At 43.2% G+C, this 27,276-nt stretch overlaps 1 protein-coding gene across 1 annotated transcript in view; it reads left to right on the forward strand.

Moving 5' to 3' along the window:
- Positions 1 to 27,276, forward strand: part of CACNA1D (calcium voltage-gated channel subunit alpha1 D) — a 505,293-nt gene that overhangs the window by 15,939 nt on the left and 462,078 nt on the right. The gene's annotated exons all lie outside the window — the stretch shown is intronic.

The raw sequence follows: 27,276 nt of genomic DNA on the forward strand, positions 1-27,276 counted from the left end.
TTCTTTGTAGAATCATGTCTGCAGCATGTACCAATGCTGGCAAAAAAAAAAAAAAAAGCACTCATTTAACTTTTGTTGTACAGGTGTTTATGGAACTCCTAATTGTGAAAAAGGGGCCCCTTGGAGCTTTCAAGTCTGTTTAAGACATCTTCCTGGCTCCCTGAGAAAGGGAAAGAAGTAGGACAATCTAAGGAAACAGGGATGATGTTAAGAGACGTTGCTCTTTGAAACCCAGAGGATGGAGCTACTAACTGTGGCCAGGGAGAATCTAGAAAGGCTTCATGGAGGAGGTGACATTTGGCTCAGTGCTCCAGGGATAAGCAGGAGTTCATCAGGGAAGAAAGGTAAGGGCTCTGGTTCATTTTACAGTGAGGTAGGAAGATGATTTAATTGAGGCCAGGGAGGAGAAGTCACTGGCTCGGAGTTTGACACCAGTCAGCCGGGATCTGGTATTAGAACCCAGGGACTCCTGCCCTGTATCTTGGGATTTTTTCCCCCTCCATGCCACAATTACCTTTCTCTTCCCAGTGGCTGGAGGCAGCAGCTTTATTCCCCTCCACCTGCCTTCAATCCATTAACAACAAAAACATCTGTATTTTATTATTTTATTTTTTTGACAGAGTGGACAGTGAGAGAGAGAGACAGAGAGAAAGGTCTTCCTTTGCTGTTGGTTCACCCTCCAATGGCCGCCGCGGCTGGCGTGTTGTGGCCGGCCTACCGCGCTGATCCGATGGCAGGAGCCAGGTACTTCTCCTCGTTTCCCATGGGGTGCAGGGCCCAAGCACTGCATTGCACTCTGGGACCACAGCAGAGAGCTGGCCTGGAAGAGGGGCAACCGGGACAGAATCCAGTGCCCTGACCAGGACTAGAACCTGGTGTGCTGGTGCTGCAAGGCGGAGGATTAGCCTAGTGAGCCGTGGCGCCAGACATAAAGTATTTTAAAATAGGCAACATACTCACTAGGTACAAACTGCAAGAGGCACAACTGAAACTGAATTTAGGGTTTTTTTCCTTGTATAGACTTACATATCCTTTTAATCTGCTATTTTTGGTTGAGCCAGTGTAGACTAGTGAGGAGGACTGAGCTACTGAGGGAGTTTTTGTGTTTGGACTAGAAAATCACTTCAAATGTGTGCTTGCATGGGCTCTCAGGCCCTACACCGCGCTTGAGAGGTAGTAAAGATAATATAAATATTTTAGAATTGAAGGCCATCCCCATTTATCTTGAAGTCCACTTTTGCTTTGTCAAGGCCTTTCTTGTGTCTTCAGACAGTGCACTCTGGGCAAGGAGAGATGGCCCTGTAGGTCCTTCAAACCCAGCACTGGCCCGGACACTGAGCACCTGTAAATGCTGGGGAACCCACGTGGTCTTGAAGTCCACACAAGAGCCTGGAGAGGGGGAGGAGGAGGGAACTGGGTGACAGAGAGCAGAGGTGGCTAGGAGGCCTACTCTTTACCCAAAGACCTTTAGTCGCTTTTGAGTTGTGTTCTCTGTATGCTAATTATTTAAAATAGTGGCAGTGTAATCAATGGGAGCCTGAAAATCTAATCAATCCACCCCTTCTGCTCCCACTCTGCGCAGCTTTGTGGTTAACCAAACAGCCTTGCTATTTACTGTCTGGAAGTCTAAAGGGCAAGGAAGACAATGAGGCTGTCAGTGTTTTACTTCCGAATCTACCAGCTGTGGAACTTTCCCAGTCGCCACGGACTTCTGTTCCTCCTGTGCAGAACCAAAGCCCTTGACGCAGCCTTGCCGCGGTCACAGGTGGATCACATAGCATGATGTGGAAAAGCCTGCTGGGACTGCCTGCCACTATCTTTCCATCTCTAGTTTCTCTAAATCGCTCTCTCTCAGTTATTCCACCCCAGCATGCTGGCCTCCTTACTGTTTCTGTCCTTATGCTGTCGAAACCAAATCACAACCAATATCATGTAAAGACCTCGTTGTCTTTTATTTGTGATTCTAGAATCAGGCAACACATTCTATAAAAGAATGAATTCTGGCGGACGGGTTAGAAGGTGGTTGGCTTTAATAGGGAGAAGCGGGGAGTAGAACACAGTTGGGGGTTTCAGATTATAGAGTTACCACAGAGTGATGTCAATCTTATTCTGGCTCGGGTAAATAAGGCCTCTTCTGATTGGTTGCTGTCAATCTTCAGGTTTTGGAAAACCAGACTGGTTCAGACATCACTTAATGCAGGTGACTTCACCGTGGTTTGGTCTGGTCTGCTAGAACCTAGAACAAGAGGTTGCCCCAAAGTCGTGCCTCCCATTAACTTTAACAGTGACCAGGGAGTCCTACTTCAGGCCGTGTGCACTTGCTGCTCTTTATTCTGTAACACTTCCTTCTGACAGCCCTCGGGGCTCAGTTCCCCGCTTTCCTCGTAGCACTGGCAAGTTGTAATGGTTTTCTTTTTTTTGTTGTTGTTGTCTGTCTTGTCAGTTTAGTGAAGGCAGGAACCATGACTGTGTCATTGACCAGCACACTCAGGGCCTGGCACAAAGGTGAAGCTTAATAATGTATTTATTGGGGTGCCAGTTCTGTCCCGGTTGCTCCTCTTCCAGTCCAGCTCTCTACTGTGGCCCGGGAGTGCAGTGGAGGATGGCCCAAGTCCTTGGGCCCTGCATCCGCATGGGAGACCAGGAGAAGCACCTGGCTCCTGCCTAAGGATCAGCGCAGTGCTCCGGCAGCAGCACGCTGGCTGCAGCGGCCATTGTGGGGTGAACCGACGGAAAAGGAAGACCTTTCTCTCTGTCTCTTTCCCTGTCCACTCTGTCTATCAAAAAAAAAATGTATTTCTTGAATTAGTAGAAATGTTACAGGGTTAATGTTGTGGCATAGCAGGTTAAGCCACTGCCTGCAATGCTTGCATCCCATATGGGCACTGGTTCGTGTCCCGCCTGTTCCACTTCTGTTCTAGCTCCCTGCTAATGGCCTGAGAATAGCAGTGGACGATGGCCCAAGTGCTTGGGACCCTGCCACCATGTAGCAGACCTGGCTGCTGGCTTTGGCCTGGCCTAGCCTGGCTGCCATCTGGGGAGTGAACTGGCGGATGGGAGATCTCTCTCTCTCTCTCTCTCTCTCTCTGTAACTTTGACTTTCAAATAAAATGAAATAAATCTTTTAAAAAATGTTAGGATTGCATTGAGAGAAGGGATGGTGGTTTCAACTCTGCCTCTGATAAAGCATCTGTTTGTCTTAAGTGCCAGATGGATAATGATGCCTGATTCACTTATATTAATAAAGTTTGATTCTTATGGTCTATGTTTCCTGAAGCAAGTATTGGTTTTAAGTATAGCTCAATTTTAAGTATGAGCAATGGTTCGGCACTTAATAACTATTTATTTGAAAGGTAGAGCAACAGAGAATAAGAGGTAGGGAGAGAGACAGAGAGATCTTCCATCCGCTGATTCACTCTCCAAATGCCTGCAGCGGCCAAGGCTGAGCCAGGCCAAAGCCAGAAGCCAGGTGCTCCATTTCACTCTCTCACATGGGTGGCAGAGACCCAAGCACTGAGACATCTTTTGTAGTCTTCCCAGGAGCATTAGCAGGGAGCTGGATCAGAAATGGAGCAGGCAGGACATGAGCCCCCATTCTGATATGGGATACTGGCATCACAAGCAGTGGCTTGAACCACTATGCCACAATGCCACATCCTGTTTCCTGGTACTTAACCCACTGGCACGGTTCAAATAATGATAGCACATCAGTGGTATAAATGCAGGAATATAGTCAAGGGGCACACTGCTTACCCATGGAACTCAGAGTGCTTCATGGGTATGCTTAATTACGTTATGCATTGAATGTCCATTATTGTTAGCCGGTAAGCGGAGGAGTCCAGAGGTGCTACGAGAATTGGTGGGCTTGCCTGTGGCAGAGATTGTTAGCAGTTCACCAGCAATCCCTTTGTCCCTTTCCACTGCATCGGGCAGATAACTTGGCTTCATTAGCCAGGCTCCTTTGGGTTGGATGTCGCTTTAGGACTCAAGTCTGGTCCATGGAATGCCAGTGGAATGCTCCATGCCACCGCTGGGCCCAGGTTTTAAGGATCAAATTGCTGCTTCACGTGTCCTTATCCCCCGTAAGCTGTGGTAGAACACAGGGCAGAAAGAGCTCCAACCCTGGGTCACACCACAGGGAGGAGAGCTGCCTGCCAACCAAGGCTGTCCTTCTCAGACTGCTACATGAGTGAGAAGCAGGCCCCATTGGCTTTGAGGGATTATGTACTTTGTTAACCTCAGGGTAGCCCTTCTTGACTAATTACACTGCTCCAATTTGTCTAGAAAGTCAGCAATAAAACTTCAGTCCCCTGAAATAGAGTTAAAGTTAGACATATGATTTACCAGAACATTCTGCTTAGTGCTTTGACAATAAGTCAAGATTTTAAAAGAACTCCAGTCATAGCTCTGCATTTACAATCAGTTACAGGCGCAAATTTGCAGAGTCACAAGGTGGCTGAAGACCAAAAATGTTTTTGTCTATACCATTAGGCAATTGATTTTGCAACTGCATCATGAAGTAATCTGCTCAGCCCAAATGGGAGGTTGTCATTTAAAGTGCGCTCTTCCATGAGGCTTCCACAGATCTTCTCAGAGTCTCTTTAATTATGCCCTTGTTTTCCTCTCACACATATTAAAATAGAAATATTTCTTTTTTTTTTTTTTGACTGGCAGAGTGGATAGTGAGAGAGCGAGATAGAGAGAAAGGTCTTCCTTTTTGCCGTTGGTTCACCCTCCAATGGCCGCTGCGGCCGGCACATCTCACTGACCCAAAGCCAGGAGCCAGGTGCTTCTCCTGGTCTCCCATGCGGGTGGAGGGCCCAAGGACTTGGGCCATCCTCCACTGCCTTCCCGGGCCATAGCAGAGAGCTGGCCTGGAAGAGGGGCAACCGGGATAGAATCCGGCACCCCAACCAGGACTAGAACCCGGTGTGCCGGCGCCGCAAGGCGGAGGATTAGCCTGTTAAGCCACGGCACCGGCCAAAATAGAAGTATTTCTTAAGTGAACACAATAAGAAGAGTTTGATGGAAAGCATCTGCCTGCTGTGTCAGCTCCGAACAGTAAGCTTTCACACTGACTCTGTAGGAGCCTGGTGACACAACTGTAGACTCTTCGTGTGCGTGGATTCTTCTCCGCATATTGGTTTTTTCAGTTGTAGGCTGTTTCTGGTCTTGGGTTATGGTTGTTCACTTACTAATGTTGTATGTCACAATTAACATCACAATTACATATGCATTTTATTTATTTAATGGGTTTTAGCTCCCTTGAAATTTTTTTAAGATTTATTTATTTATTTGAAAGGCAGAGTTACAGAGAAGCAGAGGGAGAGAGAGAGAGAGAGAGAGAGAGAGAGAGAAAGAGGTCTTCTATCCACTAGTTCACTCCCCAGGTGGCTGCAATGGCTGGAGCTGGGCCAATCCAAAGCCAGGAGCCAGGAGCTTCTTCCGGGTCTCCCACGTGGGTGCAGGGGCCCAAGGACTTGAGCCATCTTTTACTGCTTTCCCAGGTCATAGCAGAAAGCTGGATGGGAAGTGAGGCCGTCGAGATTCCAATCAGTGCCTACATGAGATGCTGGCACTGCGGGCAGCGGCTTTACCCACTATGCCACAGCGCAGGCCCCTCCCTTGAATCTTAAATGTGGTTGTCCGTGACTGTGGCTTAATAACAAGCTGTTAAGCTCCCATGTATTTAGCAGTTTTGAATTTGTCATTCTGTTGTTAGTTATGATTCAGGTACACCATTAAGGTACATGTCCTAGAAGTCTATTATCTTAGGAGTTCTTAAACTTGGTATGTGAATGATAAGGAAATGCTTTCTAGTTGTTTAAAGCATAATAATGTGTATTTGTTTTACTGGGTCATGTTTTGAACTGTCTAGGTAGAGTAGCACCTGCCTCAGATGGTACCTATGATTCTATTTCACTTGGTGGTCTACAATTAGCTTATAGTGTAACTTACTTTGTATGTGAATTTGGGGGTGGGAACTTTGCTCTCTCCTATTTATTCTCTATTTGCTTTTGAAAAAAAATCACAAAAACTAAAACTTCTTTATGGAACAATGACAATAATTTTTAAAGGAACATTTATTTATTTATTTGAAAGGCAGAGTTACAGAGAGGCAGAGGCAGAGAGAGAGGTCTTCCATCCACTGGTTCATTCCCCAAATGGCCACAATGGCCAGAGCTGGGCTGATCCTAACCCAGGAGCCATGAGCTTCTTCCAGGTCTCCCACATGGGTGCAGGGGCCCAAGGACTTGGGCCATCTTCTACTGCTTTCCCAGGCCATAACAGAGAGCTGGATTGGAAGTGGAGCAGCTGGGACTCAAATGGGTGCCCATATGGGATGTGGGCACTGCAGGTGGTGGCTTTACCTGCTACATCACAGCGCCTGCTCAAAGAATTATTTACTGTAGGAAGAGGAAATACGTATGTCCTGATTTCTTATTTCCCTTGAAGCTTATGTACTGAACTGTGACTGCTAACCTGACAGGATGAACTGCAGCTCGCTGTGTGTTAGAAAGAGTATGTTGCCTCCTCAGATTTCACTGTTTTCACCACACACATCAATAACTGTAATTTCCATTAGAAATGCTCTAGAAGATCTGTACTGTGTAGGGTGATCATATATTTATAAAAAAATTTTACAAGTTTAGATTATAAAATAAGAAAGAAGATCATGGGTTCTTTAGGGATACTTTGCACATTTGATTTCTTTTTCTCCCCTTCACAGAGCTCTTCTGATTCTTTCAAATCTATTGCCAGATAGTTGTTAGTCTTTTTAATTGGACTATTAGTGTGAAATTGAAGAAGCTGTTACCAATTAAAAACAAGAAACTCCTATGTATTGAATTCACACAGGAATACCCATAGGAGTGAATTATTTATCTTCACAGGACCCCCTCATTTTGAGATAAAAACCACAGAGTTTCATATTTAAAGGATTAAATTGCTTTCTAATTTTTCAATTGATTTCTGTCTCCTTTTTACAATTTATTTTTGTTTTTTATTTGAAAGACAGACACAGGGGCGGGGAGAGGGAGAGGGAGAGGGAGAGGGAGAGGGAGAGGGAGAGGGAGAGGGAGAGGGAGAGGGAGAGGGAGAGGCAGAGGAGGGAGAGGGAGAGGGAGAGATCTCCCATTTGCTGGTTTACTCCACAGGTAGCCACAGTGGTCAGGGCTGGGTCAGGCCTAAGCCAGAAGCCTGGAACTCCATCCTGGTCTCCCATGTGAGTGGCAGGGACCCAGGTACTTGGGCCGTCATCTGCTGCCTTCCAGGGTGTGCATTAGCTGGATTGGAAGTGGACGAGCTGAGACTTGAACAAAGCACTCTGACGTGGGATGTGGGCATCCCAAGCAGCAACTTAACCTCTGCACCAAACCAGCCTCTGTGTGGTGCCTAACTCTGCATCTCAGACTTGTGGGCTATTAAGGGCAAAGTTCACAAAGGATCTTTTGGGACTGTTTCTTATGTAAACCATTCATTATATGATATATGATAATGAACATATTCCAGTATCTGGACTACATTTCTGTTATTTTGGTTAGCTTGAATTCATTTATCCTGAGTGCTCAAGTATTAGAAAATTCTTTTTCCATTCAGTTACACTTTATAGCAATCAATGCTAAACAGGTTACATTAGAAATCACTCTGAATTACTGAGATACTATAATTTAATGGAGATTAACTGTCACAATATGAAAAACCATTCACTCATCTGTATGTTGCCTACAGCCTGAATTTAAGAAATATTACCTGTTCTGCCTTGAAGGAGATCTCAATATTCATTATCTAAAGAGGAGGGCATAAATTATGCTTTGCCATCCAATAAGCATTAACCTACAAGATAATAAAATCATCAGTTTCTCTTGTACAATAAAATTATTGCCCCTACTGTGATAAAAGAGGCTGAAGTAGGTCCAGAGTTGTGCTTTGCTTTTTACATTGCTCAAGAACCGTAGAAGGATTAAAAATGGATGAAGCACCTCCTAGAAACAGTGATCTGTTACAGGAGTGTAATTAAATACACACGCTCCTGTGTCTTCCGGGGCCACTCCATGCCGTTCCTCTTTGGGATGGCCTTAGCGTCAACACTCTCCGGAGCTCTGGAGACAGTCTTGTGGCAAAGATGACGGCTGACAAGCCCAAAGCGTTCTTCTTGAACATCCGGAAGCAGAGGGTGTAGAAAGGTAATATTAAGAAGTGAACCAAATAGCGTCTCTGTTGATATGCTCTGTGTATTCGTCATTTTGTGTCACTTAGGGTACTGAGAAATGTAAGCAAAAAAGAGTGAGATGAAAAGATGTGAAATTAGTGATATACACTGTCAGTGTCTTTCCGGGGATAGTGTGAGAAAGATACAGTATAGATCTTTTTATATGGAATCTTCCAGCAGTGAAAGCTGCCAAAATTGCTTCTTCAAACAGCTCTATCTGGCTTTGAAAAGTTATTTGTTGATGTTTCTTTAACCTTTTGGATACCTCTAAGTCTTCTTTTTTCTGAAGGGACATTTTAAAGCATATGTGTTTGTATAGTATCTAATGCTGGAAAATAATCAAAGTGGGACTTTGGCAATCCATGCCATTTAGTTTTAAGGGGGAAAATTGGGGCTTCTTATTTGTAAATGTCTAAAAGCATGTATTTCCTAGTATTGATTACTTAAAAGCGTGCTTTTATATAGAAAGGTTTTTGTTTTCTTGTTCAGTGACCTCTTTCCTATTTTTTTCCTCCATGGATGGCCTTTCATTCTTCAATAATGAAACACATGAGAACATACGGTTTCAAACTTTCCATTTCTCTGTTTTATAGCAAATTGCGTTTAGTAAAGGTAATGGAAACAGGTTTACTTGGGGGAAACATGATCGTACAGGCACGTTCTGTGTTCTGTAGGCTCCTGCATTGGAAGTAATTACTGAAGACAGACTTCAGAGGAAAGAATGCCTGTATTTACTGTTTATACTAAAAGAATGTAGTGGACAAAGTTCTTCAACTCTTTTTTTTTAAGAAGATTTATTTTATTTATTTGTAAGACAGAATTACAGAGACAGGAATAGACAGAGAGAGAGAGAGAGAGAGAGAGAGAGAGAGAGATCTTCCACCCACCGGTTCATTCCCCAAATGGCCACAATGGCTGAAGTTGAGCTGATCCGAAGCCAGGAGCCAGGAGATTCTTCTGGGTCTCCCACATGGGTGCAGGGCACAAGGACTTGGGCCATGCTCTGCTTCTTTTCCAGGTGCATTAGCAGGGAGCTAGATCAGAAGGGGAGCAGCCGGGACTTGAACCGGTGCCCATAAGGGATGCTGGTACTGCAGGCCATGGTTTTAACTCACTGTGCCACCATGCTGGCCCCAGTTGTTCAACTCTTTAGCCAGTAAATCTCTTAGGTCAAGGTCCATTATCTACAGAAAGTAGTCTAGTGTCTCTTGAAAGGCATATTACACCAAAGAAACAGAACCTTGTGAGCCCTACTTGTTAGAACTGTGTCAGCTGAATCAGTGTGACAGGTAATCCTAAAGTCCTATTTTACAGTGCCTTTTTGGAATGAGAAAGATTATTTTTTTCCTCCCCAAAGAAATGGATTTTTTAAAAAAAATTTTAAATACAAAGAGGGAGAGAGAGTGCTTCCATCTGCTAATTCACTCCCCAGATGGCTGCAAAGGCCAATGTAGGGCCAGGGAAAAGCCAGGAGCCTGGAGCGCCATCCAGGTCTTCTGTGTGGTTGGAAGGGGCCCAAGCACTTGAGCTGTCTTCCACTGCTTTGCCATACGCGTTAGCAGGGAGCTGGATCAGAAGCAGAGCAACCAGGACTAGAACTGATGCTCTGATATGGGATGCTGGTGTTGAATGTAGAAGCTTAACCTGCTCCAGCACTACACCTGCCCACTTATCTTTTTTTTTTTAAGTTGGGAAAGAAAAAGTGTTCTGATCTATGAAATGACTGAGCCTGTTTGCATAGAGTGGAGCCAGCACCCCACAGTGCCCATCCTGCAAGATCCCCCTGCCTCACTGTCCCTGAACTCATCTGGGATTGCAGCCCTTAGGCTGCCAAGGAATCACTTAGTAAAACCCACAAACAAGTGCTGATGTGCTCATGGAGGCCTGGTGGGGGGTGTTTTACCTGAGCACCCCCCCCCCCCCAGCAGCTCTCACGGTGGATGTTTCAGTGAGGTTCAGAAGACGGTTTGGTGTTACTGTGCTTGTGAAATTGCAGCAGAAGGGAGAAATCCTGAGGGGTCTGGTGTCCTTACATTGTTATTCAGTAAGGTAGGCACCTCAGGAACTGTTTTTGAAAGACCCTTATGTATTAACTCTGACTTCTGTGGCTGGAACTTGCCTTGCATGGAGTCTGGCCACAGGCCTCTGTGACTTCTGCTCCTTCCTGCTGAGCTGCTCACGCTCACCATCACACGACTGGGCCTCAGAAGATCTATTTTTGGCCTCCCTTGCTGGGCAGGTGGGATGCAAAATAGAGTCAACTCTGACTATCTCAGGGCTGATGATCCACTTTTTGGACTGTCTGGGAGACTTCTTCTTCTTCTTTTTTTTTTTTTTTTTTAAGATTTGTTTATTTGAAGAGCTGGTATTGTGGCATAGTAGTGCCAGCATCCCACATGGGCCCCAATTTGAGTCCCAGCTGCTCCACTTCTGATCCAGCTCTCTGCTATAGCCTGGGACAGCAGTAGAAGATTGCCCAAGTGCTTGGGCCCTTGCACCCACATGGGAGACCAGCAAGAAGCTCCTGGCTCCTGGCTTCAGATCAGCCCAGATCTGGTTGTTGTAGCCATTTGGGGAGTGGATGGAAGACCTCTCTCTCTCTCTCTTTGCCTCTGTAACTCTGCCTTTCAAAAAAATATATTTACTTATTTGAAAGGCAGAATGACAGAGAAGAGGGAGTGACAGAGAGAGCAAGAGAACTTCCATCTGCTGGTTCATTCTCCAAAAGGCCATAAAAGTTGGGGCTTGGCCAGGCTGAAACCAGGAACCAGAAACTTCCATGTGGATCTCCATCATGAGTGGCAGGGGCCCAAGCACTTGGGCCATCATCCACTGCCTTCCCAGGTGCATTAGTAGGAAACTAGATTGGAAGCTGAGCAGTTAGGAGTCGAGTCAGTGCTTTGAAATGGGATGCCAGCATCATAGCCAGTGGCTTAACCCGTTGTGCCACAATGCTGACCCCTCTTTTTTTGTTTTTTGTTTTTGTTTTTTTCCTTACCATTTCTCTGTTCATTAAGCTTTCTTCCAGGTGATTAGGAGTTGGGAAGGGAAGTCAAAAGAGGGGAAGCTGACTATATAAAGCAGCACATGGTAACTGCCAAGCACGTGGCTCTGATAGCTAGGGCTGAGCATCCAGGAGAAGAGTGTGCTGAGAGGCTGTTATGGAGAAGGCTGGAAAGGACTGAGTGGATAGGGTTAGGACAGGCCCAAAGGAGAGCAGAAGATACCAAGGCCCATTCTTTTTCTTTGTGTTTTTGTTTTGGAGAAAATAAAGTGGATTCTTGTGAGGTTTACATTCTTGAGTAATTTTTCTTGGAACTTTCTTAGAACATCCCCCCCCCCCCCCCCGCTGTGATATGCCAAAGAAGCATCTCACTGATAGCTTTAAGACACCCAACAACTGTGGCCAGCATTGAGGTGCAGTGAGTTAAGCTGCCAACTAGTGACACTAGTATCCAATATCAGAATGCCGGTTTGAGTCCCAGCTACTCAACTTCTGATCCAACTTCCTCCTAATGCACCTGGGAGGTAGCAGACCTGCCATGCATGTTGGAGACCAGGCTGGAGTACCTGGTTCCTGGCTTTGGCCTGGCCTAGACCTGCCTATTGTAGCCATTTGAGGAGTGAACCAGCAGATGGACATTCTCTCTCTGTCTCTTTCTTTCATTGTGTCTTTCAAGTTATTCAATCAATCTTAAGAAAAAAAACCAAGAATTTGATATTGTCATTAAAAAAACAAAGACGTCCAGCGTCTGAGCACTGTAAATCAGAGTGACACAACCTCCACCACCTGATGGCTGGCATCTTGGTAGAAGTCACTTACCCTCTGGTCTGTTTTCTCACCTGGAAAACAGGGTTCATACCACCCACCTCCCAGGCTTGTAGACATTAGGGCATTTGCCCACATAGAGGAAATGTGGGTAAATTAACTAACATAGCACTCTATGTGGGTAAGACCTCAGTCAGCACCAAGGCTCTCTTCCCTCTTCATAGGTCATAACTGGAAGATTTCTTTCATGAATGGGGGTAAGCTGTACACGTCCTGGCAGCCTGTGGAGAGTATGCTCGCTCTGCTGCCAGGTTTGTCTTTGAAATATGGGTCAGGCTTCTTGGAAACCCAAGCCTGATCCTGCTGATGGCCACCCAAAGACCCTCATCTCTGTCTGGCAAATGGACACCGCGGTTCACACTTGCTGGTACCTTGCCTCCTATAACCCTTGAAAACCCTTGGATGCAGGTTAGCTGTCACGAGAATGAAAGGACTGAAAAGTGCTGAGTCCAGGCATATATGTTAAGAAGTGAGGACATTTGTTAGCCAAGGACAAGTGCATATTGCTAGGTAATCAAGTTCCCCAATGAACTAGTCCAGCACAGAGCTCCAGCAATTTTTCTTACATATATTTTCCTGGGTGACCTTCTCGCAGCCTGTGGTAGTGCAGTCAGATGGGGCAGACAGCACTGGTGACACTTGCTCTCTCTTCTAGCAGACAGAAGGAAATGGCTGCCTGTGCTCACTTAATTAATTAAAACATCGACAGAGAAAGCAGCCACTGTCAGGGGCGAATCTGATTTTGGAGCTTGTTCTAAGCCTAGAAATCAGAGAATGGAGGTTGCATTATCACAGGCTCCCTAGCAAGCTGAGTAACACCCTTTTAAAAGCTAAATAGAATTTCAGAGTGAATGAAGTATACACCTCTGAGCCCTGTGCTTAGAACTGTCCAGGAATTCTGTTGAAATAGCAATAACAAGACAGCAACAGTGGGGTGGGTATTTGGCACAGCAGGTTAAGTCAGCACTTGGGACTCCCTCATTCCATATGGAAGTGCCTGGGTTCCACTGCTGCCTCTAACTCCTGACTCCAGCTTCTTGCTGTGTGTACCCTGGGAGGCAGCAGTGAGGGCTCAAGTAATCAGGTTCCTGCCATGAATGTGGGAGAGCTGGACGGAGTTCCCGGCTCCTGGCTCACTGAATGTTCTGTGCATTTGGGGAATGAACCACTGTATGGGGGATACCTGTCTCTCTGCTTTTCAAATAAATAAGACACTTAAAATAACAATAATAATGAATGATAAAATATTTCTAGTCAGAGAAACAGATCCAGGGCAAAAAATATCCCCCAGCCAAGCCCACCCCCCCATAAAATTCCTATTCAGACATGTGCAGCTAACGCTGGGTAGGAGGAGCTTCCATTCCTCTGAGGGTCTCTGCCCAGCAGGGTCAATGTCTAGGAAGTTCTCAGGGGCTCTGGGCTCTTGTTTTTAGCTCTAATACTCAGCAACTCACTAGAGAAGGGGACCCATATTGAATGTTTATTCTTTGCGAGATGAAGTTAGAGTTGGTGTTGGGAACAGGAAAGAGAAGGTCTTAGAGGTGAGAAAATAACATTATTTTTATTTCCCTCTTTTTCTTACCTTCTCATTAAGTGGTGAAAAACAGCATATTGAAAATATTTGAAAATAGCTTTTTAATGTTTTTGGCAGCCAACTAAACTCATGCAGAGTTGCCTTTGGAAATGACAAGTGGGGTAGTCACCTGGGATAAAAGGAAACTAGAGGTTGGTATTGTGGCACAGAGGGTTGAGCCTACCACCCATGATGCCAGCATCCCATATGGGTACCCGTTTGTGTCCCGGCCGCTTCACTTCCGATCTAGCTCCCTGATAATGGCCTGGGAAAGTAGTGGAAGATGGCCCAAGTACTTGGACACTTGTACCCACGTGGGAGACCTGGAAGAAGCTCTTGGCTCCTGGTTTAGGCCTGGCCCAGCTCTGGCTGTAGGGGCCATCTGGGGAGTGAAACAGCAGATGGAAAACCTCTCTCTGTCTCTCCCTCTGCCTCTGTAACTCAGCCTTTCAAATAAATAAAAACTTTTTTTTTTTAAAAAAAGGAAATTAAAGGTAATGTTACCTATATGGAAGAAACGTTGCTAGAATACTCTTATTTAATGATGGTGCTATATGTAGACTCCATTTCCACGGGAACCTGAGCCTTTAATAAGAAGGTGATATCCCCTGGGGCTGGTCTTGTGGCTCAGACTGCCTATATGAGCACCAGTTTGAGTCCTGGCTGCTCCTCTTCTGATCTAGCTCCCTGTTAATGCACCTGGAAGGCTGTGGAAGATGGCACAAGTGCTTGGGCCCCTGCCACACACATGGGAGACCAGGACCGAGTTCCTGGCTTCCAGCCCATCCCTGGCTGTTACATGTATCTAGGGGAGTGAACCAGCAGATGGAAGATTGTCTCTCTGTCTCTCTCTCTTTCTCTGTAAATCTTCTTTGCTAATGAATTAATTAGTTAATAAAGAAAAGAAAGGTGATATTCCAAGATACCTCAGAAAAGGATACCCCAGTATGTGGAGAGGATTTGAAATGTGATAGAAGAAAGAACTTTCTTTAGGGGATGTTTTTTGCCTACCCTAAAGCCTAAGAGTACGTTTGTCTACCCCTGAGTTTCATTGTATGTCCGAATGCAGAGATTTGCTGACGTGATGAATCCTGTGTTCCCTCAGCCCCTCCCCACTGTATCCAAAGCCTGGATTTTTTAAAAGATTTATTTATTTATTTGAAAGTCAGAGTTACACAGAGGGAGGAGAGGCAGAGAGAGAGAGAGAGAGAGAGAGAGAGAGAGGTCTTCCATCCAATGGTTCATTGCCCAATTGGCCACAACAGCCGGAGCTGCGCCGATCCGAAGCCAGGAGCCAGGAGCCAGGAGCCAGGTGCTTCTTCCAGGTCTCTCACACAGGTCCAGGGGCCCAAGGACTTGGGCCATCTTCTACTGCTTTCCCAGGCCATAGCAGAGAGCTGGATCAGAAGTGGAGCAGCCCATATGGAATGCTGGCACTTCAGGCCAGGGTGTTAACCCGCTGCACCACAGCCCTGGCCCCATGGGTTTTTTTGTTTCATTTTCAGTGTCAATAATGACAGAGCATCCTGTTATCACTGCATAATCTAGGTCAAATCTTAATTTAAATGTTTTATTTGATGGATAACATTTTCAGTGGAAAATTTAATTCTGGTCTTTCTAAAAAGTTTGAAATATTTCAGAGTTTTCGGATTGTCTGTGATAATTGAACTTAAGCTAAGATATCCTGAAATAACCAGTCAGGCCGAGATTTGGCAGGTTTAAAAGTTATGGTGATTCGGATCTGGCTAAAAAGCCCATGAGAGTTTCTCAGGCATGGAAAGCCAAGACACTGTGGCAAAAAATGACCTACATGAGAGATCTCTGGGAGTGAGATCCCAGTGGAAAGAAGGGGTCATCAAAGAGGGAGGAACCTTTCTCTGAAGGGAGCAGAGAACTTCCACTTTGGTATGGTCTTGTCTAAATAATGTCAGAGTTTGTGAACTCAAGAGGCTTCCATAGCCTTGGCAACTCATGACAAGAGCCTCATGTGATGACTGACGTCATAAATAAGAGTGCCAATTGTTAAATCAACAACAGGAGTCACTGTGCACTTACTCCCCATGTAGGATCTCTGTCCTTAATGTGTTGTACTATGTGAATTAACGGTAAAACTAATATTCAAACAGTACTTTATACTTTGTGTGTCTGTGTGGGTGCAACTGTTGAAATCTTTACTTAGTATATACTAAGTTGATCTTCTGTATATAAACATAATTAAAAATGAATCTTAATGAAGAATGGGATGGGAGAGGGAGTAGGAGATGGGATGATTTGCAGGTGGGAGGGTAGTTATGGGGGGAAAAACCGCTGTAATCCAAAAGTTGTACATTTGAAATTTATATTTATTAAATAAAAGTTTTCTAAAAAAAAGTTAGGGTGAATTAAAAGTATTCTGTGGGGAGGAAATTGTGGTACAACTGGTTAAGCTGCTGCCTGGAACAGCCACTTCCCATATCTTGCCAGTTTGAGTTCAGCTCCCTGCTAATGTGTCTGGAAAGGCAGCAGAAATGGCCCAAGTATTTGGGTCCCTGCCATCCACATGGGAGATAAAATGATTTATTTACTTATTTGAAAGACAGAGTGACAGGAAGAGAGAGGGAGAGGCAGAGATGGAGAAATCTTACCTCTACTGGTTCACTCCTCAGATGAGTGCAAGAGCTGGTGAAGGACCAGGCTGAAACCAGGAACCAGGAGCTTCATCCAGGTCCCCCATGCGGGTGGCAGGGGCCCAAACACTTGTGCATCTTTCACTGCTTTTCCCAGGCCATCAGCAAGGAGCTGAATTGGAAGTGGACCTGCTGGGACATGAACCGGTGCCTATATAGGTTGCCGGCATTGCAGGAGGTGGCTTTACCTGCTATGCCACAATGTTGACCCCAATAAATTTTTTTTTAAAAGTATTCTGTGGGAAAAATAAAAAAACAAACAAACAAAATGTATTCTGTGGGGCCTGTGCTTTGGCATAGTAGGCTAAGCCTCTGCAGTGCCAGCATCCCATATGGGTTCCAGTTCGAGTCCTTGCTGCTCCTCTTCTGATCCAGCTCTCTGCTTAATGGGCTGGTCTTGTGGCTCAGCCTGGGAATGCGGCAGAAGATGGCCCAAGTATTTGGGCCCCTGAACCTGCATGGGAGACCCAGAAGAAGCTCCTGTCTCCTGGCTTCAGATTGGCCCAGCTGCAGCTGTTGCAGCCATTTGGGGAGTGAACCAGAGGGTAGAAGATCTTTATCTTCATCTCTCCCTCTCTCTGTCTGTAACTCTACCTCTCAAATAAATAAATAAATCTTTTAAAAATAATATTCAAAAAGTATTCTATGACACTGATGAAAATGGTGTGGGAATACTAGGTACAGCAAAATTGGGAGGTGAAATCATTAGTATGGTGTCTTTTAACCTGGGGCCTAAGGGCAGTCTTTAGAAATTTAGTGAATGGGGGCCAACACTGTGGTGCAGCTGGTTCAGTCACTGTCTTCAGTGTTGGCATCCCATAGAGGTGCCAGTTTGAGTCCTGGCTGTTCCATTTCTGACCCAGCTCCCTGCTAATGTGTCTGGGAAAGCAGCAGAGGATGACCCAAGTCCTTGGTCCCCTGAACCAATGTGGGAGACCTGGAAGAAACTCCTGGCTCCTGGCTTTGGCCTGGCCCAGCCCTGGCTGTTGCAGCCATTTGGGGGGTAAACCAGTGAATGGAAGATCTCTCTCTCTCTCCCTCTCACTCTCCCTCTCCCTTTCCCTCCCCCCCTTCTCTCCATGTAATTCTGACTTTCAAATTGGTAAATAAATGAATCTTTTAAAAAAATTCTGTGAATATTCTGGTATTGGAAGCAGGATTTTGTGTGCTTGTGCCTTTGTCAGGATTAGTAGCTTTCATCAGATTCTCAAAAAGCTCCACGTCCCCCCAAAAGGTTAGGAACCACAAACATTTGAAAGTGCTTAGTATGTTGGACTAAATTTTAAAAAAATCTGTAAAAAGTAGCCATAGGGGCCAGTGCTGTGGCTCACTTGGTTCATCCTCCGTCTGCGGTGCCGGCATCCCATATGGGCGCCGGATTCTAGTCCTGGTTGCTCTTCTTCCAGTCCAGCTCTCTGCTGTGGCCCAGGAAGGCAGTGGAGGATGGCCCAAGTGCTTGGGCCCTGCACCCGCATGGGAGACCGGGAGAAGCACCTGGCTCCTGGCTTCGGATCGGTGTAGCGTCAGCTGTGGCGACCATTTGGGGAGTGAATCAATGGAAGGAAGACTTTTCTCTCTGTCTCTCTGTCTATAACTCTACCTGTCAAGTAAAAAAAAAGTAACTATAAAAAGTACCTGATTTCAGCAGTCATATCTTTAGCTCTGCCCATATTGAAAGAGTTGAAATGTTAGCTATGACACACAATTTGATTTCTATTTATAATTTTAAAATCAATGCAATGATTACACAATTATTTCATAAATATAGACCTTCTATAAGAAAAGAGTTACCTTGTCTTAGAGATAGTGTAACCCCAGTAATTCAAGTGGAAAATTTCCTGGAGGATGTGGCTAGCAGCTGTGGTGCTGTGGGTGGAAAATGTCACCTGATCGCCACTGGGAGGCGCTGTGTTACAGTAAGTGAAAGGAACCCAGAGTCTTCCGTTCTGCCGACGTCCAACTCCCGTGAGACCTTGGACAGCTCAGTTAATTTCCCCCTGGGTCAGTTTTGTTATCTGCAGAATAGAGATATTCTTTCCTCAGTGTGTTTCGATAAGACTACAATATGACTAACAGCGAAGCGCTTTTTAAAGAGTGCAATGTGGCCATTAAAGTAAATGTGTTGATGCATATTGCTAAGATTTATGAGGGGACTTCAAACAGCTCCTGCAAAATTGGGTGTTTTTGTGCGTAGATTTCAAAAGATTTTTGCACCAAAAACAAACTTGTCTTTTAATTCCTTTTTCTATGAACTTTTTGAAGCATATTTGTATTAACTGTAAAGTGTGGAGAAGCAGAGTATGCTGGTTTTTTGTTTTGAGAGAGAGAGAGAGAGAGAGAGAGAAATACAGATAGAGACAGCTCCCATCTGCTGGCTCACTCCTTATATGCCCACAACAGCTGGGGCAGGCTGAAACTTGGAGCCAGAAGCGCAATCTGGGTTTCCCACCTGTGTGGCAGGGACCCAATTAATTGAATCAGCACCACTGCTTCCCCTGGGGTCTGCATTAGCAGGAACTGCAATTAGGAGCTGGAGCTGGGATTGAATGACTTAACTGGTAGCCAAAGCCAGCCCTGCTGTGGGGTAGTTAATATAGCTCTCTGTGTTCTGTATTTTCTAACAATTGGTAGCTAAATCTAGAGGCTTGCTCAGTTACATGTTTGATTTTGGAAGGTGCTAGACCAGGGCTACTTTAGAAGTCCTGTGTGTTCTCCAGTCAGGAGGCTAAGAAAGCCTTTTTGTTTCTCTTTTTGAGATGCTAATAGCTGTTGATGATAGTCTGGGTGCATTACTTCTTTATTGGTTCCAAAATGGTGCCATTTTAATCTTATCATTCCCTTATTCTCTTTTCATTTATTAATGGGAATACTTTTATTTTTCCACAAAAAAACCTTTTATTTTAATGAGTACAAATTTCGTAAGTACAACTTTAGGAACATAGTGATTCTTCCCACCATACCTACCCTCCCGTCCCCACTCCCACCACACCTCCTCTTCTCTCTCTCATTCCCTGTCCCATTCTACATTAAGATTCATTTTCAATTAACTTTATACACAGAAGACCAACTCTGTAAGTAAAGATTTCAGTAATTTGCATGTACACACACACAAACTGTTTGAGAACAAGTTTTACAGTTAATTCCATAATACAACTCATTGAGGACAGAGGTTCTACGTGGGAAGTAAGTGTACAGTGACTCCTGTTGTTAATTTAACAATTAACACTCTTATGTATGGCATCAGTGATCACCCAGGGCTCTTGAAATGAGCTGCCATGGCTATGGAAGCCTTTTGAATCTACATCTGTCAGAATTTAGACAAGGTCATAGGCAAAATGGAAGTTATCTCTTTCCTTCAGAGAAAAGTACCTCCTTCTTTGATGGCCACTTCTTTCCACTGGGTCTCACTCACAGAGATCCTTCATGTAAGACTTTTTTTTTTTTTTTTTGCCACAGTGTCTTGGCTTTCTATGCCTGAAATACTCTCATGGGCTTTTCAGCCAGACCAGAATGCCTTAAGGGCTAATTCTGAGGTCAGAGCACTATTTAGAATGATTGTCGTTCTATGAGTCTGCTGTGTGAACTACTTCCCATGTTGGAACATTCTTTCCCTTTAAATTCTATCTTTTATTATTATTACCAGGTCCTTGATCTTATTTATATGACCCCTTTAGCACATAATCCTATCTATATGATCAATTACTACTTAATATGATCACTTTAACACTTGAGATGGCATTATTACCACTCAGCTTAATGAGATCCCAGTCCCATTGCAAATTTTTAAACTGTACCCTTGGGGCCGATGCTGTAGCGCAGTGGGTTAATGCCCTGTCCTGAAGCGCTGGCATGCCATATAGGCTCCACTTCTGATCTAGCTCTCTGCTATGGCCTGGAAAAGCAGTAGAAGATGGCCCAAGTCTGTGGGCCCCTGTACCTGCATGGGAGACCCGGAAGAAGCTCCTGGCTCCTGGCTTCGGATCAGTGCAGCTCCGGCCATTGTGGCCAGTTGGGGAGTGAACCATCAGATGGAAGACCTCTCTCTCTCTTTCTCTCTCTGCCTCTCCTCTCTCTGTGTAACTCTGACTTTCAAATAAATAAATAAATCTTTAAAAAAAAACAACTGTATCCTTAGATGTAAGTCCGGAAGGGATTTACAGAACTATACAACTTTACAGCTACAAACTTCCTCCTCCCTCTCTTATTCACATTCTTATTTTTTACTTATTTTTTTTATTTTTTGACTTTATACACATATGATTAACTCTGCTAAGTAAAGAGTTCAACAAATAGTATGAGAAAGAGAAAAAAAATGTTAATCAACAGTCAAGTCATTCAAGTTCAAGTCATTGCTCCTAAAAGTGTCAATTCACTTCTACAGATTTCCTTTTAGGTACTCTGTTAGTTATCACAGATCAGGGAGAATATACGATATTTTTCCCTTTGGGCTGGCTTATTTCACTAAGTATGATGTTTTCTAGATTCATCCATTTTATTGCAAATGACTGGATTTCATTTTTTTAACCGCTGTGTAGTATTCCATAGAGTATATATCCCATAATTTCTTTATCCAGTCTTCAATTGACAGACATTTAGATTGATTCCATGTCTTATCTATTGTGAATTGAGCTGCAACATACATGGGGGTGCAGCTAACTCTTTTATTTGCTGGTTTCGTTTCCCTTGGGTACATTCCCAGGAGTGGGAATCCTGGGTCATATGGTAGGTCTACATTCAGATTTCTGAGGTATCTGCAAACTGTATTTCCATAGTGGTTTTACCAGTTTACATTCCTGCTAACAGTGGATTAGGGAACCTTCTTTCCCACATCCTCTCTAGCATTTGTTGTTTGTTGGTTTCTGTATGAAAGCCATTCTAACTGGGATGAAGTGAAACCTCCTTGTGGTTTTGATTTGCATTTCCCTGATGGCTAGCAATCCTGAGCATTTTTTCATGTGTTTTTTGGCCAATTGGATTTCCTCTTTGGAAAAATGTCTGTTTAAGTCCTTTTTCCATTTCTTATTGGGTTGTTTGTTTTGTTGTTGTGGAGTTTCTTCATCTCTATATATTCTGGTTATTAATCCTTTATCAGTTGCATAGTTTGCAAATAATTTCTCCCCTTCTGAAGCAGGCCACACAGCAGACTCATAGAATGACAAACGACCTAAACAGCACTCTGGCCTCAGAATCGACCCTTAAGGCATTCAGATCTGGCTAAAAAGCCTATGAGAGCATTTCAGGCATGGAAAACCAAGACACTGTGGCAAAAAATGACCTACATGAGAGATCTCTGGGAGTGAGATCCCAGCAGAAAGAAGGGGCCATCAAAGAGGGAGGTACCTTTCTCTGAAGGGAGCAGAGAACTTCCACTTTGATATGGCCTTGTCTAAATAATGTCGGAGTTTGTGAACTCAAGAGGCTTCCATAGCCTTGGCATGACAAGAGCCTCATGTGATGACTGACATCATAAATAAGAGTGCCAATTGTTAAATCAACAACAGGAGTCACTATGCACTTACTCCCCATGTAGAACCTCTGTCCTTTATGAATTGTACTATGCGAATTAATGGTAAAACTAGTCTTCACACTATTTTTTACTTTGTGTGCCTGTGTGGGTGTAAACTGTTGAAATCTGTACTTAGTATAGAGTTGATCTTCTGTATATAAAGATAATGAAAAATGAATCTTAATGAAGAATGGGATGGGAGAGGGAATAGGAGGGGGGATGGTTTGTGGGTGGTAGGATGGGTTATTATAATGGGGGAAGAACCATTATAATCCAAAAGTTGTACTTATGAAATTTATATTTATTAAATTACAGCTTTCTATATAAAAAATTTCTCCCATTCTGTCAGTTGTCTCTTCACTTTCCTGAGTGTTTCTTTTGCAGTACAGAAGCTTCTCAATTTGATGTAGTCCCACTCATGAATTTTGGCTTTGAATGCCTGTGCTTCTGGGGTCTTTTCCAAGAACCTTTGCCTGTACCAATGTCTTGCAGGGTTTCCCCAATGTTCTCTAACAATTTGATGGTATCAGATCGTAGATTTTGTCTTTTTTAAAAAAGATTTATTTATTTATTTACAGGCAGAGATACAGAGAGGCAGAGGCATAGAGAGTGAGAGAGGTCTTCCATCCACTGGTTCACTCCCCAGATGGCCACAACAGCTAGAGCTGGGCCGATTCAAAGCCAGGAGGCAGGAGCTTCTTCTGGGTCTCCCATGTGGGTTCAGCAGGGGTCTGGATCACAAGTGGAGCAGCTGGGACTCAAACTGTTGCCTGTATAGGATGCTGGCACTGTAGACCCTTTTACCCACTACGCCACAGCACTGGCCCAAGATTTAGGTCTTTAATACATTTTGAATGGATTTTTCTGAAAGGTGTAAGGTAGGGGTCCTGCTTCATTCTTATGTATGTGGAAATCCAGTTTTCCCAGTACCATTTGTTGAAGAGACTGTCTTTGCTCCAGGGATTGGTTTTTAGCTCCTTGTCAAATATAAGTTAGTTGTAGATGTTTGGACTGATTTCTGACATTTCTGTTCTATTCCATTTGTCTTTCTATTTGTTTTTGTACCAGTCCCAGGCTGATTTGATTATAACTGCCTTGCATGCCTTGAAATCAGGTATTGTGATGCCTCCAGTTTGTTTTTGTTGTGTGAGTTTGCTTTAGCTATTCAAGGTCTCCTGTGTTTCCATACGAATTTCAGCATCATTTTTTCTAGATCTGAGAAGAATGTCTTTGATATTTTGATTAGTATTGCATTGAATCCATAAATTGCTTTTGGAAGAATGGACATTTGATGATATTGATTCTTCAAATCCATGAACATGGAAGATTTTTCTATTTTTTTGTATCTTCTTCTATTTCTTTAATGTTTTGTAGTTCTCATCTTAGAGATCTTTGACATCCTTGGCTAAATTTATTCTAAGGTATTTCATTTTTTTTGTAGATATTGTGAATTGGATTGATCTTAGAAGTTCTTCCTCTGACATGACATTGTGTATACAGAGGCTATTTTTTTTGTGTGTAGTGAATTTATATCCTGCTACTTTACCAAACTCTTCTATGAGTGGAGTCTTATGGATCCCCTATATATAGAATCATGTCATCTGCAAATAGGGACAATTTGACTTCCTCTTTTCCTATTTCAATCCCTTTGATTTATTTTTCTTCTTAATGGCTCTGGCTAAAACTTCCAGGACTATATAGGCATCCTTGTCTGGTTCCAGATCTCAGTAGGAATGCTTTCAACTTTTCCACATTCAATAAGATGCTGGCTGTGGGTTTTTCATAAATTGCTTTGATTGTACTGAAGAATGTTCCTTCTATATCCGATTTGCTTAGAGTTTTCATCATGAAAGGGTGTTGTATTTTACCAAATGCTTTCTCTGCATTTATTGAGATAAGCATATGGTTCTTCTTCAGTTTGTTAATGTGATGTATTACATTGATTGATATGCGATGTTGAACCATCCCTGCATACCAGGGATAAATATCACTTGGTCTGGGTGAATGATCTTTTTGATGTGTTGTTGGATTTGATTGTCCAGAATTTTGTTGAGGATTTTTGCATCTGTGTTTGTCAGGGAAATTGGTCTGTAGTTCTCTTTCTCTGTTGTGTCTTTTTCAGGTTTAGGAATTAAGGTGAGGCAGGCTTTATAAAAAGAATTCGGAAGGATTCCCTCCATTTCAATTATTTTGAATAACTTGAGAAGGATTGGAGTTAGTTATTCTTTAAATGTCTGGTAGAATTCAGCAGTAAAGCCCTCTGGTCCTGGGCTTTTCTTTGTTGGGAGAGTCCTTATTACTGAATCAATTTTTGTCTTGGTAATGGGGCTGTTTAGATTTTCTATGTCTTCATGGCTCAATTTAGGTAGGTTGTGTCCAGGAATCTATCTGTTTCTTCTATGTTTCCCAATTTGTTGGCATATAGCTCTTTGTAGTAATTTCTGATGATTCTTTTTATTTCTGTGGTGTCTGTTGTTACATTTCCTTTTTCATCTCTAATTTTATTGATTTGGATCTTCTCTCTCCTTTTTTTAGTTAGTTGAGCCAATGGTGTCTCAATTTTGCTTATTTTTTTCAAAAAACCAGTTCTTCGTTTTGCTTATCTTTTGTATTTTTTTGGTTTAAATTTTGTTAATTTCTTCTCTTATTATTTCTTTTCTCTTACTAGTTTTGGGTTTGGTTTGCTGTTGTTTTTCTAGATTCTTGAGATGCATTGATAGCTCATTTATTTGGTGCCTTTCCAATTTCTTGATATAGGCACCAATTGCTATAGACTTTCCTCTTAACACTGCTTTTGCTGTATCCCATAAGTTTCGATATGTTGTATTGTCATCTTCATTTGTTTCCAGAATTTTTTTGATTTATTTCTCTTTTGATTTCTTCTATGACCCACTGTTCATTCAGGAGCATGTTGTTCAGTCCCCATGTGTTTGCAGATGTTCTAGAGATTCCTGAGTTGCTAATATCCAGTTATTCCATTGTGGTCTGAGAAGGTGCATGGTATAATTTTGATTTTCTTTTTTAATTTACTGAAACTTGCTGTAAGCCCTAGCATGTGGTCAGTCCTTGAGAAAGTTCCATGCACTGGTGAGAAAATGTGCATTCTGTGCCTATAGGGTAGAAGGCTCTGTAGATATCTGTTAGGTCTATTTGGTCTACAATGTTGATTAACTCTGTTGTTTCCTTGTTGATTTTCTGTCTGGTTGATCTGTGTATTGCTGAAAGTGGGGTATTGAAGTCCCCCATTACTATTCTATTTGAGTCTCTATCTTCCTTTAAATCCTTTAACATTTCTTTTAGATAGCTAAGTGCCCTTTAATTAGGTGCATATACATTTGTAATCCTCACATCTTCCTGTTGAATTGATCCTTTATCATTATATAATGTCCTTCTTTGTCTCTTTTAATAGTTTTTATGTTGGCTGGCGCCATGGCTCACTTGGCTAATCCTCTGCCTATGGCACCAGCACCCCAGGTTCTATGGGCACCCCTGGTTGGGGCGCCAGATTCTGTCCTGGTTGCTCCTCTTCCAGTCCAGCTCTCTGCTGTGGCCCGGGAGGGCAGCGGAGGATGGCCCAAGTGCTTGGGCCCTGCACCCGCGTGGGAGACCAGGAGGAAGAACCTGGCTCCTGGCAGTGCAGCACCGGCTGTAGTGGCCATTAGGGGAGTGAACCAATGGAAGGAAGACCTTTCTCTCTCTCTCTCTCTCTCTTTCTCTCTCTCACTATAACTCTGTCAAATAAAAAAATAGTTTTTGTGTTAGAGTCTATTTTGTCTGATATTAGGATGGCTACATCAGCTCTTTTTTGGTTTCTGTTAGCATGGATTTTCTTTTTCCATCCTTTCGGTTTTCAGTCTGCATACATCTTTGTTGCTAAGATGTGTTTCTTGTAGGCAGCATATAGATGGATTTTCTTTTTTAATCCATTCAGCCATGCTGTGTCTTTTAACTGTAGAGCTGAGATCATTTACATTCAAGGTGACAATTGTTAAGTACTGACTTTCCCCTGCCATATTTCCATTAATAGTCCTATTTTTTTACTTTGTATTATCTTTGCACTTTTCCTGGGTCATTTTCTGTGTTTATCTTCTTTTGTAGTGATATTCCTGTTTCTGTGTTTCTATGTGTAGCATATCCTTGAGCATCTTTTGTAAGTCTGGGTAGGTAGTTACAAATTCTTTCAATTTGTTGTGGAAAATCTTTATTTCTCCTTCATTCATAAATGAGAGCTTTGCAGGGTACAATATTCTGGGTTGACAGTTTTTTTCTCTTAGGACTTGAAATATATCTCGCCATTCTCTCCTTGCTGGTAGACTTTCTGATGAGAAGTCTGCAGTTAGTCTAATTGGGTTTGCTCTTAATGTGATGTGATGTTTCTCTCATGCACATTTTAAGATCTTTTCTTTCTTTGACCATGAGGAGTTTTACTACAATGTGTTGTGGTGAAGATCTTTTCAGGTAGTGTCTATTGGGAGTTCTGTATACTTCCTATACTTGGGTGTCTCTTTCTTTCTCCAGACTTGGAAGAGTTTCTGTTATTATTTCATTAAGAAGGCCTTCTAATCAGGAATACATTTTAAAAGAGAGATTTACCCTCATCCACCATTTGGGCACCAAGCAGTGTGATTTCCACAGGAAAGGCAGGATAAATTTCTTCCCTTATTTTCTAGTTTTAAAGTAAATTATTTCCTGCGTGCCACCCCATTTGATTTTGAGATTTTTTTTTGTGATCCCACTTCCCAGGACCATTAGGAACTCATATATATAAACATACTAAATGTGTGCAACCAATGATCGTTGTGTGTGTTCCCTTTCACATTCTTTTGCTAATTTTTTTCTTTCAAACTGAGACATGATGATTGCAATTATTTATCTGGTCTCATTCTCTCTTAAACTCATTACAGAAACTGTCTCCATGCTTGTCTAAGCTACCATGATGTCCACATTGCTAAATCTAATAGTTAAATCTGAGTCCTCATATTTTTTAATTAAAAAATTAAGACAAAATTTGCATCCTATAACATTCACTCTTTTAAAGGGTAAAATTCAGTGATTTTTTTTCAGTTTATTCAAAAACTTGTGCAATCAGTTATTTATTTATTTTTAAAAATTTATTTATTTGAAAGGCAGAGTTACAGAGAGAGCAGGGAATACAGAGACAGAAAGAAAGATATTTCATCAGCTTGTTCACTCCCCAGTTGGCTGCAAAAGCCAGGGCTGGGCCAGAGCCCAGGAGCCTGGAGCTTCTTCTGGGTTTCCCACATTGGTGCAGGGGCCCAAGGACTTGGGTCATCCTCCACTAATTTCCCAGGCCTTAGCTGGTAGCTGGATCAGAAGTCAAGCAGCCGGGACATGAACTGGTGCCCATATGGGATGCCAGTACTGTAGGCAGTGGCTTTACCTGATAAACCACAACACCAGCCCTTGTATTTTTTTTTAAAGATTTATTTATTTGGAAGGCAAAGTGGCACAGAGGGAGAGATAGAGAAA

This window comes from Lepus europaeus, chromosome 9 (genome assembly GCF_033115175.1).
Source record: "Lepus europaeus isolate LE1 chromosome 9, mLepTim1.pri, whole genome shotgun sequence".
Classification (NCBI taxonomy): Eukaryota; Metazoa; Chordata; class Mammalia; order Lagomorpha; family Leporidae; genus Lepus; species Lepus europaeus.